Raw genomic sequence first — 10926 nt, 5'->3', positions numbered from 1 at the left:
GATCAAAAGGATTTAGAAAGGAACCTCACGATAGAGGAAACCTTGCACGTACCGGATTTGCGAACAAACTTGCTGTCGGTCGGAAAAATTACGAATGTGGTTACAAGGTGCTCTTTACGAAGGATCGAGCGACAATTATCGACGCAGCGGGCAACGACAAGCTGATCGCAACTCGCAGGGACGGCTTGTACTACGTGGCACAAAAGGAAGTTCCAGATCACGGACGAGGGTGCAACGAAAGCGCAGTGCAGCAACATACTCGAGATGTGGCACCGACGGCTCGGACATTTAAATCAACAGGATTTAACGGAGGCGAGACGCAGATGCATCATACCGAGCGGTAATATTAAAGAGTTTCGACGACCACTGCGTTGCGAGGTCTGTATCGAAAATAAAATGACGCGATCACCTTTCCCCGAAAAATCGAAGCGCGCGACGGACGTTTTAGACATAATCCACAGCTACGTATGCGGACCTATGCTAACGCGATCGCACGCGGGCAGTAAATACTTTGTCACATTTATCGACGATCATTCGAGATGGTACGAGATACGGTTTTTAAAATCGAAGGATCAGGTTTTCGACGCGTTTAGAGATTTCAAAAGCTACATCGAAAATCGGACTGGTCGAAAAATTAAAATGCTCCAATCGGATAACGGGAGAGAATATGTCAATTCGCGTTTCGACAAATTCCTAAACGATAACGGCATAAAGCGTAGACTATCAGTCGCGTACAATCCGCAGCAAAACGGTTTAGCCGAGCGAAAGAATCGGACGATTATAGAAGCAGCGAGGTGTCTAATCGCGCAATCCGGTTTGCCGAAATCATTCTGGGCGGAAGCTGTATCGACGGCAAATTACGTTCGTAATCGATGTCCGTCGAGAACCTTAGCCGGAAAATCTCCATTCGAAAGGCTTCACGGGAAGTTACCTAACGTAGAATATTTTAGCGATTTTGGATGCGATGTCTATTTCCTAAACAACAATCCAAACAAGGGGAAGTTTGAACCGCGATCACGAAGAGGCATTTTTATTGGTTACGCTGAACATTCAAAGGGATACAGGATATGGAATAAGGAAGAAAAGCGGGTTGAAATCGCGCACGACGTAAAATTTCTCGAGAATTACAATGCGAATCGAAAAGAGGTAGGCATTAACTCTAATCTCGAAAACGTCTCTTCCGAAAATATTCCAGCGGACAATTCAGATCGCGAAGAACGGGAAAACGACAACGCGACTTTCGACGTTGATCTATCTTCTCGAAATGATCGCGACGATACTACCGAATCGAGCGACGACACGAGCGAGTCAAACGCGAACCAAAATACTCGCGAAGAACGAGAAAACGACAACGCGACTTTCGACGTTGATCTATCTTCTCGAAACGATCGCGACGATACTACCAAATCGAGCGACGATACGAGCGAGTCAAACGCGAACCAAAATAATCGCGAAGACGCACCGTTTCGGAGGGGTAGAGGTAGACCGAGAAAAATACTCACAGGTATGAGGGGAAGACCCCGAAAACAATATAACATGGCGCAAATAGGAAGTACCGCGACCGAAGCGTTCATGGCCGAAATTCCCCTAGAGCGAGCCATCGCGGGCCCGGATACGGACGAATGGCACCAGGCCATAGTCATCGAATTAAAGTCGATATTAAGAAACGATACCTGGAAAATCGTCGAGCGCCCAAAGAACGCGAAGGTAATCGGTAGTCGTATCGTTCTACGAAATAAATATAAGCCGAACGGTGAAATTGGCCGTCGAAAAGCAAGGATAGTAGCGCGTGGATTCTCTCAGCGTTACGGGATCGACTTCTGTGAAACTTTCGCCCCGGTTGCGCGTTTGGAATCAGTTAGAATTATGGCTGCCCTTGCAGCCGAATATAACATGAAAATTCATCAAATAGACGTGACGTCAGCTTATTTAAATGGTAATATCGACGAGGAGATTTTTATGGAGGTCCCCCGTCACGTTGAGAAAGCTTTAGATATCTAGTCGAAACCGAAAAAGATAGTGACATAAAAACCGAAACTATCGAAATGCGGCGTAGTCTAAGAAACGGAAACAAAGTATGTTCATTGCGAAAAGCTTTGTACGGCTTAAAACAAGCCGGTCGCAGCTGGCATTATCGTTTAGATCAAGAATTAAAAGAATTTGGATTAGTTCCGAGTAAGGCCGATCCGTATGTTTATTATCGCGGGCGGGCGGAAGACATTCTGATGGTTCTCGTTTACGTGGACGACGTTCTAATAGTCTCCCGCGATCTCAAAAAGATAAACGATTTCAAAGCTTACATTGGAAACATTTTCGAGATCAGAGATCTAAACGACGTAAAATGTTGCTTAGGAATAGAATTCAATCGTTCCAAACAAGCGATACAAATGCACCAGCGAGGTTACATAGAAGACGTACTGGAAAGCTTCGGCATGTCAGACTGTAAACCAGTATCGACTCCGTTAGATATAAGTAGAAAGCTGCGAAAAGAAACTGAGGATCCAGGCGAGGATCATAGGAAATTACCGTTTCGAGAACTATTAGGTTCACTCATGTACCTAGCAGTAGCTACCCGACCCGACATAGCTCACGCGGTCGGCGCACTAAGTCAATTTAACAATTGCTTTAACAAAACTCATTGGATCGAAGCGAAGCGCGTTTTGCGTTATTTAAAGGGTACCTCTAACGTGGGCCCTAAATACGAAGCCAACGGCGCGTCAATAAAAGGATACGTGGATGCCGACTGGGGAAATTTTACGGAGGATCGAAAATCCTTCACGGGGTATTGTTTTAATCTCGCAGGGGCCGCGATTTCTTGGGTATCCAAGAAGCAGAAAACCGTCACTCTCTCCTCCGTCGAAGCAGAGTATATGAGCATGAGCGAGGCCGCAAAAGAGGCCATATATCTGCGGCGTTTCTTCTCCGAATTAGGTTTCGAGTCAAAATCGAAAATCGATTTACATTGTGACAATCAGGGTGCGATTAAACTTGCGGAAAATCCTGTATTTCACAATCGTACGAAACACATCGATGTAAGGCATCATTTTGTCCGCGACGTTTTAAAAGAGAAGGAAATCAAATTAAAATACCTCCCAACTGACCAAATGATAGCCGACGTGTTTACAAAAGGACTACCGGGTCCGAAACATAGAGAAATATCCAAAACGCTTGGATTAGACTTCCCGGTATAGAACAAGACCGCTAAACGTTCCGTCTCGAGGGGAAGTGTTGTCACACGAGACCGCCAAACGTTCCGTCTCGAGGGGAAGTGTCGTCACAGGAGACCGTCATATGTTCCATTGCGAGACGGGATCCTTTGATCGATCGATTCTGGCGATCGTCTTTCGATGCTGACGATCGTCTTTTTACAATTCGGGGCGTCCTCCGGCCGAACATCGCGCCGTGCGTCCTTTGGCTAGTTCAGTTGTTCGACAGACGCGATAGCCAACGCATCGCATAGCGAGGCTCCACTGATGTATTCATATATTCTATATTAATAAACTCTTGCTCTGTTTACCGCTATGAACTACGGCTTATTCCCACCACTACACGCATCCAATCGCTAACCCATTTACAATAGAGTCTGATACAGTCCTCTCACCAAAAGGCACTCTGCCTTCCCCAGTCTGTTGCCAGATCCTCTTTAAACAAAGTCCCAATTCTTTTGGGTAGTGTGGCCTTGGTTTGCTTACCCTCAGCAACTTTCCTTCGTTACACCCTCATAAATGTGACCTGACCAAACGATAGCTGGATGGCCCAAAGCGCCCATACTAGTCATCACGTAGGCCTATTTAGGCCCTATCGTAAACCGTTACAATCCTAAGGGTCGCCTCGGCATCGGTTCTTGACTAGGCGTAGACGTGGATGCTAACATAATGTTATATATACAGGGTGATCCACGCAACTTGTTTACCCTCCATAACTTCCAAAGTATGCATTGGAATATGCAATGGAATGCTATACTTTTTATACCAAAACATCAAAGAACGTTAAATTTTTAGTAAAAAAAGTACTTTTTTTAAAAATAAAGGTCAGTACGACCTTTATTAGCTGTAAACCTATTAGTTAACGAATAGATCTCGAAAACTAAAATCGAGCGGCGGTAACATGTTGTGACGTGGCAGTTTTCCAACGTCACCCGATGCCGGTTATCGGAAGACCGGGTCACCCTCTGGCAGCCAAATACGCGAGAGGCGCCGTGGCTAGCGCTCGCCCTGGGTGCGTACGAGACCCATGGGCGAGTTCTAATATTTTTGAGCGTCGCGTCAATTGCGCGACGCGTGTCTGCAGGACCGTAGTCGGGCCCCGAGGGGGGAACCGAAGCACCTCTCCCGCCGAGAAATGTAGAAGGACCGGCGTCGGCGACAAAAACAACACCGCAAGGAAAGAGGAATCGACGTAGCACAGGAAAATCAACCTGGAGGCGCCGACGAGGACGGACGATGCCAAGCAAGGAATCTCTCAGCTGTCTCGCCGTCGCCTCATCCGGAGAGAAACCGGATCGCTACAGGATTGGCTCACGTCGATCACCTCAGCGGAAGGCAGCCAATCCACACGCGTCGCTGCCGGAGAGCCATCAAATCGCCGAGCGCCAGGGACCGTCGCGCAGGGCTAGGCCCTGTCCGAAAATCAATTCGCGATAGGTCGAACTGCGTGCGGGGGGACAAGAGCGGCAAGGGGGGGACGCTCCGCTTCCGCGTTCCCGAGTCACGCAGCGAAAGATCACTTCTTCGTTGGCTCTAGCTACAGATAGTCGCGAAATTACAGAACTGAACGATTGCGTAATTAGAATAACCGTTATTGCCAATTGTGAACCAAGCTGCCGGAACTGAGGGACGAGACCGTCCCATCTTCCATCGTTACCCTGGGTAAGCTTCTGTCAGTTCTCCTTTCGATAGAGTGATCTTTCTCGCGTTGGCTCGGTAAGCGTGTCGTGTCCGCGATCGCGTCGCCGAATCACCGACGTGGCTTCGTAGCTGCCGGTATTTGCGAAGTATAAGGTTCAATTCGCGAACGGGTGGAACCCGTCGGTCAACGGATGTGCGTAGAAAATACATTTAGCGGGTGTTAGTCTCAATAGAGGTCGGTTGTAGGGATCCGCGCTGTCCGGATCTCGACAAGCGCGGTGACGGAGTTAGTGGAGACGAGCCACCATTCTATTAGCGAGATTCGCACGTCGTTGTCGTATTCACGCTAACCTCGAGTCGTCCCGCGGTGCGACGCCGCCACGTGTTCTCGTCGTATCCCCGCGACTTGTTCTGCCGACGAGAAGACTGTCGTAACGCGTTTTCCATTCGAATTCGGGCGAGTAACGCGAAGCTCGCGTACGCCGACGTTAAAATCACGTTACTGCCGGATTCATAGCGTAAGGGAAGGGACCGGAAAAGGCCAAATCGTGCGTGCAACGATCCGTCGTTGCCGACCACCTGTCACGCGCCGGTTAACCTCAAAACGCTGCCGGTCGCCGCCGGCACCGTTCTTGTAAGATCGGAACAATAAATTGTGTTAACCCAGATCGTATGAGAGTGTTTATTGCGTGAGAAACCTACCCGCCGCGGGGAACGCCTCGTGCTCGATCCGCGTAGTATCCTGCGACCCGTAACGTAATATTTTCGTTTCCTTTCGATTGTCGTAGGCTTGTGTGACGGTCTCTCGAAGCACTTGTATTCGCGGATTTCGCGTGGGACCTTCCGTGCCTGGGGCGCCCGAACTTTGCTTAAAATATCTCGAGAGACGACGAGCCTACGTACAATTTTCGTCGCGGGTGGACCGCGTTTCATGCGGCCGAACGCGGCCCGGCGGTATCGCTTGTAAATACCCGGAGTTGCTGCCGTTTCACCACGAAACGATAGGCAACGTGACAATGTATAGGAAAAAGTTGTTCAAAACATAGAAATCTATAACATGTTTAAATTTCATCAAAATCTGAGAGGAAACCCTCTTTCTAAACAATTACCGAAACTGTTACTTGATATTGTGCCTGCCTTGGCGTTGCCCTGCACCGCTGTCGTTTTAGAAAACTCCTTATTTACTTGCCATATTCCCTTCCTATTGTTGTCCGTCCTGCGCGGGTCTGGTCAGTCCTGGTACACATCCGGCGACCAGATCTACGCGGGCCTAATCCTCTCCTGTGTCCCTTCGCTTGGGCCTGTTGAAGGTTTACGACCAGGCCCTGGCGAACCTTCCTTCGTTTTTATGACATCCTTTCCTGATTGCTTTTTTCAGCTCATCTCGTTTTCTCCGTTTTCATAGAATCCTTTAGCGATTGCTTCTTTCCGCTTCCTCTCCTCCTGAGTCTTTCCGTACCTTCCTCTCCTTACTTTCCTCCCACTATTCGGTTTTCCCCTTCTCTTTCATTTTTACCTTTTCCTGGGGAGTTTTCTAAAAGTTGACAGGGTCAGTCAGTTACGAGTCGTTGTAGAGGCAACGTGGTCTCTGGTCGTACACCGAGCTTTCTCTTGAATTAACTTGTGTAGAGAAGACATACTACGGAGTCCGATCTTATTTTAACCGTTCCTCCAAATTATCGTGCACAGACCTTTTTTAATAAAAGTGAAATTGTGCGTTAACTATTACGTTTACGACTAATAAAGGTGAGTACTTTTTTATTCAAAATTAAACATTACATTACTTGCAAAAAACAGTATAACTTTTTCCTCCTTCATTTTTTTCTAATGTTTACTTGTTGAGAATTCTACGTCAATTGTATTATGTGTTGTACGTGAATTGTACTGTGAATCCGCCTTTAAACTGAGGGGTCACGTGATCCCCTCTCCTTTTGGAATAGCTCCGCTGACGCGAGCTACGTTAGACGTTAACAACGCTTACAACGTTGAAAACGCACGTTTGCATACGACGATCGCGAGAGACGCATGAAATAACGTAGATATTTAACCACCTGTATCTGGACAGTGTTAACCGGCAACTTAATAAAGTCTGTGAGACATACATTTGCCAGAAAAACGCTGGCTAGTGTTAGCGTGAACAGTCCGTATAGCAAAACAAAATTACTTGTTGCAGGTGCTGTGCGTAGACATAAAGTGGCAGAAACAGCCACAGATTCCAACATCTTCGCTATCCCAAGAGATATAAATCTAACTTTACTCTACGGACGGACATTGGTTTCAAAAAGAATGATTATGAAGATCACCAAGTATTGGAAAGTTTGCTCACAAAACTTGATCTAGGATTAGTGACCCAGGTTCCTTTAGATTACATGTGTAACAGACCTGTACCGTACAGGCCTGTTACTAAACACAACATAAACCGGATCAATCCGGATAGAACCAAACCGAGATCAACCGCCGATCATTTCTCGGAACGAACCGCCGTATCCCCGTCGTCGCACCGAGACGGACCGCGTCGCGCCACCCTCGCGCCTAGAAACAATCCGCGAATCACCGCACCGCGCTACCATTCTCACCACTAATCGCGAGCTATAAAAACCGCCACGGCCAGAGCTCGAGACATCATTCATTGCACAGATGCGAGTCAATACGAACCACGTAAGGAACGCTCCTGTCATCGTCTCCAGCGTAAGTATCTGCACTGACATGCTTAGGTTTCCCACGCTGTCGACAACGAGCTAACTTCGCCTAACGAACACCTCGAAGCCGGCCGTGAGAACCTAAAACTCGTAGAGCACGGCGCGTCGCCACTCTTCCGCAGATATGGTATGTCACCCGTTGAATCCCACATCCTGAATCCAGGAGCACGGCGTGTCGCCACTCTCTTTCGCAGCCACGGTGTGTCACCAGCTGAATCCTGTTCACCTTCATACACCACACTATTCCACAGTCACGCTGTATCACCCGCTGAACCCTATTCACTCGCACTCTCATTGCACCACGCTCACGTATACAATACCAAAAACGTTCATACCGTCGAGTATCCCGTTCACGATCAATTCCGCGACGTATTCGATTTCAAACACCGCAATCTACCGGTACGAAGGCAACCCGCGAACATCGTAAACATATTTCGTCCAGCACTCTCGCGACCGCGACATAATGAGACTCGTTGACAGCGAGCGCACGTTAACATAAATTCCACGTGTCTTTATTTATATGCACCCCGTACTTCCTAATCCCGATTATTCTCTCCGCCGTGTACGAATCCTGGCGCGGCGAGCTAACCAGCAACGGAGGGAATCCAGATCGAAATCAACCGAAACCGGGAACAAGACCCGTTACACATACATTTAGTTTGTTTAGGCATTGTGAAAAGAATGATACGGCTTTGGGTGGAGAATGGACCCAAAAAATGACTATTAGAAATAAAAAATAACAATTACCCAGTAGAGTTCTCTCGGCGTCCACGGCCATTACAGATGTTCATATACTGGAAGCCTACAAAATTTCGAGCATTTCTTTTGTAACAGACCTACAAAACATAGGCATGTTACGAACGAACTGCAACGAACACCGCCGATCAGACACGGAGAACACCGAACCGCGTAACCGTCGACTCCGCGACAACATAACAGAATCGCCCGTACCGCACCAACCCCCAGTCTACAATCTCATTCCGAAACACCTACGTCACTACCAAAACACCCTTCCTCACCACCAACCCTCACCACCGAGCTACTCCTATAAAAGCCGCCGAGAACATACCAAAATGACCTGTCTTCCGCCTGGAGTGATCTAGGAGACACCGTTCCGACCAGAAATCCGTTCCAGAAATATTCTCCTGAAACCGATAACCGAGTGTCCCACGCTCCTGTTATCGGCATCCAGGTTCCGCTGGTGCGAGCCGTGCTCCACCTCGAAACACCCGGTGCGTCACCGGTCACTTTCGTGAGGCGCGTCGCCCACGAAAACGGCTGAACAAGAAGTGGTGCGTCACCCTTCGACGTCGCCTAAGAACCGCCTAGAAAGCCACCCTCGTGAAGCGAGTCGTCCACGAGGCTGGTCGAGCGAGACGAGGTGCGTCACCTTGATCGGACTCAACGAAAGACTGTCCGGAGAGACTTTGATGACCTGTGCGTCACTGGCATCAAGGAACCACGAAAACCCGGCCTAGGTAGGGAGGTCACGACGATAGCTAACTCTGCTCCTGTCTATCCCGAACCCGTCCTACACCATCTACAGGTTCAAGTAACACTACCGAGGTCGAACATTTTATATCACTGAAACCGCGCACCGTATCCTGAAGCACCGTATCCGACGTATCCGGACTCGTTAATTATTTAATCCCGTACCGATTCCGTTCCTCGCGCCGGTTATTCTCTTCGCCGTTTAGAACCCTGGATCGGTGAGCAGTTCAGCACCGAGGAGCACTGACGCGAGGAAGCCGACCACCGACGAACCAGACCCGTTACACTTTTATATTTAGGACCTGTAGTTTTGGCAAATGTACTGCCAAGTAGTTTATATAAACATTTTTTGACATCACATTGTGCAATTTACATATTAATTTCCGATTTTTGTCAAAATTCTGAGTGGCCAAGATATGCCAATGATTTATTACATTGCTTTGTTCAAAACGTATCAACCTTGTATTCTAAAGAACTTCTGGTATTTTCATAATCTCCTTCATTTGGAAGAAGACGTTTCTAATTTTGGTAATTTAGACAATTATTCTGCATTTCCGTTTGAAAACTTCATGACTCAAATTAAACAAATGGTCCGATCGCATAATCTTCCTTTGGAACAAATCGCTAAGAGATTAGGGGAAAAGAAATTTCATTATACAACTAAAGATGAGCCGACAACCCCCAGTCTCATCTTCTCTAATATATAAAAATGGATGTTTGTATATATATATATATATATATATATATATATATATATATATATATTGTGACGTTGCAAGCGTGCGACGTCACTTCGCCGTTTGAACTCGGTCAAACAGCCGAATTACGTGTGGACCGGACCGACCTTTTTCGGTTACGAAAGCCACCCGCAAGCCATAAGAGCACTCCGAGAGGAAAATCTTCCGATTTCGTGCATCGTACTAATGCCATCTGTTGTGCGTACGGAGTACGACGTTTCAGGCAATTATCGATAGTAAAGAAAGCGTACGAGTCCGAAAAGGTGCCGAAGGATCAAATACCGAATAAAAGGATGGCCAACGATCGAATCCGGCGCCGGAAGCAGCGAAACGAGTCATCACACACGGGCGAACAAACCCGGAGGCGCCGTCGTGGGACAAAGAGATCCTATAGCGAACAACAGCATTCACGAGTCCCGCCGCCGTCTCATCCCGCTCAACTAGGATCTCAGCGTGGGTGGTGTGTCGAATTGGCTGCCGAGGATTATGCGAACCGCTCGCCGAGGGCGAACGGGAATTCAAATGTCGCGGTAAACTAAGAAGTCGCGTAAACTCTGGGGCCCTAGGACTTTTTCGTAGTTGCGATCCTGCGACAACCTAGTTGCGTTGCGTACGGCACCTATCGGAAAATTCGGCAATACGCTCGGAGTGGGGGGAACCAGGATCGATGCGTTCCGTCGATGCGGATCGAGGAACCACTGTCGCACAGAGGCTCATCGAGGATAGTCGCGTTTTCGCTTCAAATAATCTCGTCCTTGCAACTACCGAGTACCGCTTAGTTTCGCGTCGCGGGTGGCTTTTCCGGATCCAGCTCGGAATTTCGGTCGAGAGACAACCATCAACGAGGTCTACGAAGTCCGTCGGTAGCGGCTAGCGTTAATATCGTCAACGGTAAGTCGATTCTGTGATTCCTCGATTCGTTTATCGTGGTGGCTCGTGTTATTCGCGCGAGGACGACACGTGTTCGTCTCGCCCTCGGAGATTTCGTAAGAGCTGAGGCGCAGGGCGCCTCGAGCCTTCGCTCGCGTCCTCCTCAAGGACGCTGTGAGCCTTCGCGTAAAGGGTTCCCTTAATTTCGTAAATCGGAAGTCTTCCTCGGGAGTTGTGTCGGTATCGAACAGTCTCGAATATTCTTCGGTTCGGGTAGTCGGC

Source organism: Lasioglossum baleicum, unplaced genomic scaffold, assembly GCF_051020765.1.
Source record: "Lasioglossum baleicum unplaced genomic scaffold, iyLasBale1 scaffold0170, whole genome shotgun sequence".
Lineage (NCBI taxonomy): Eukaryota > Metazoa > Arthropoda > Insecta > Hymenoptera > Halictidae > Lasioglossum > Lasioglossum baleicum.
This window is presented reverse-complemented; position numbering follows the sequence as displayed.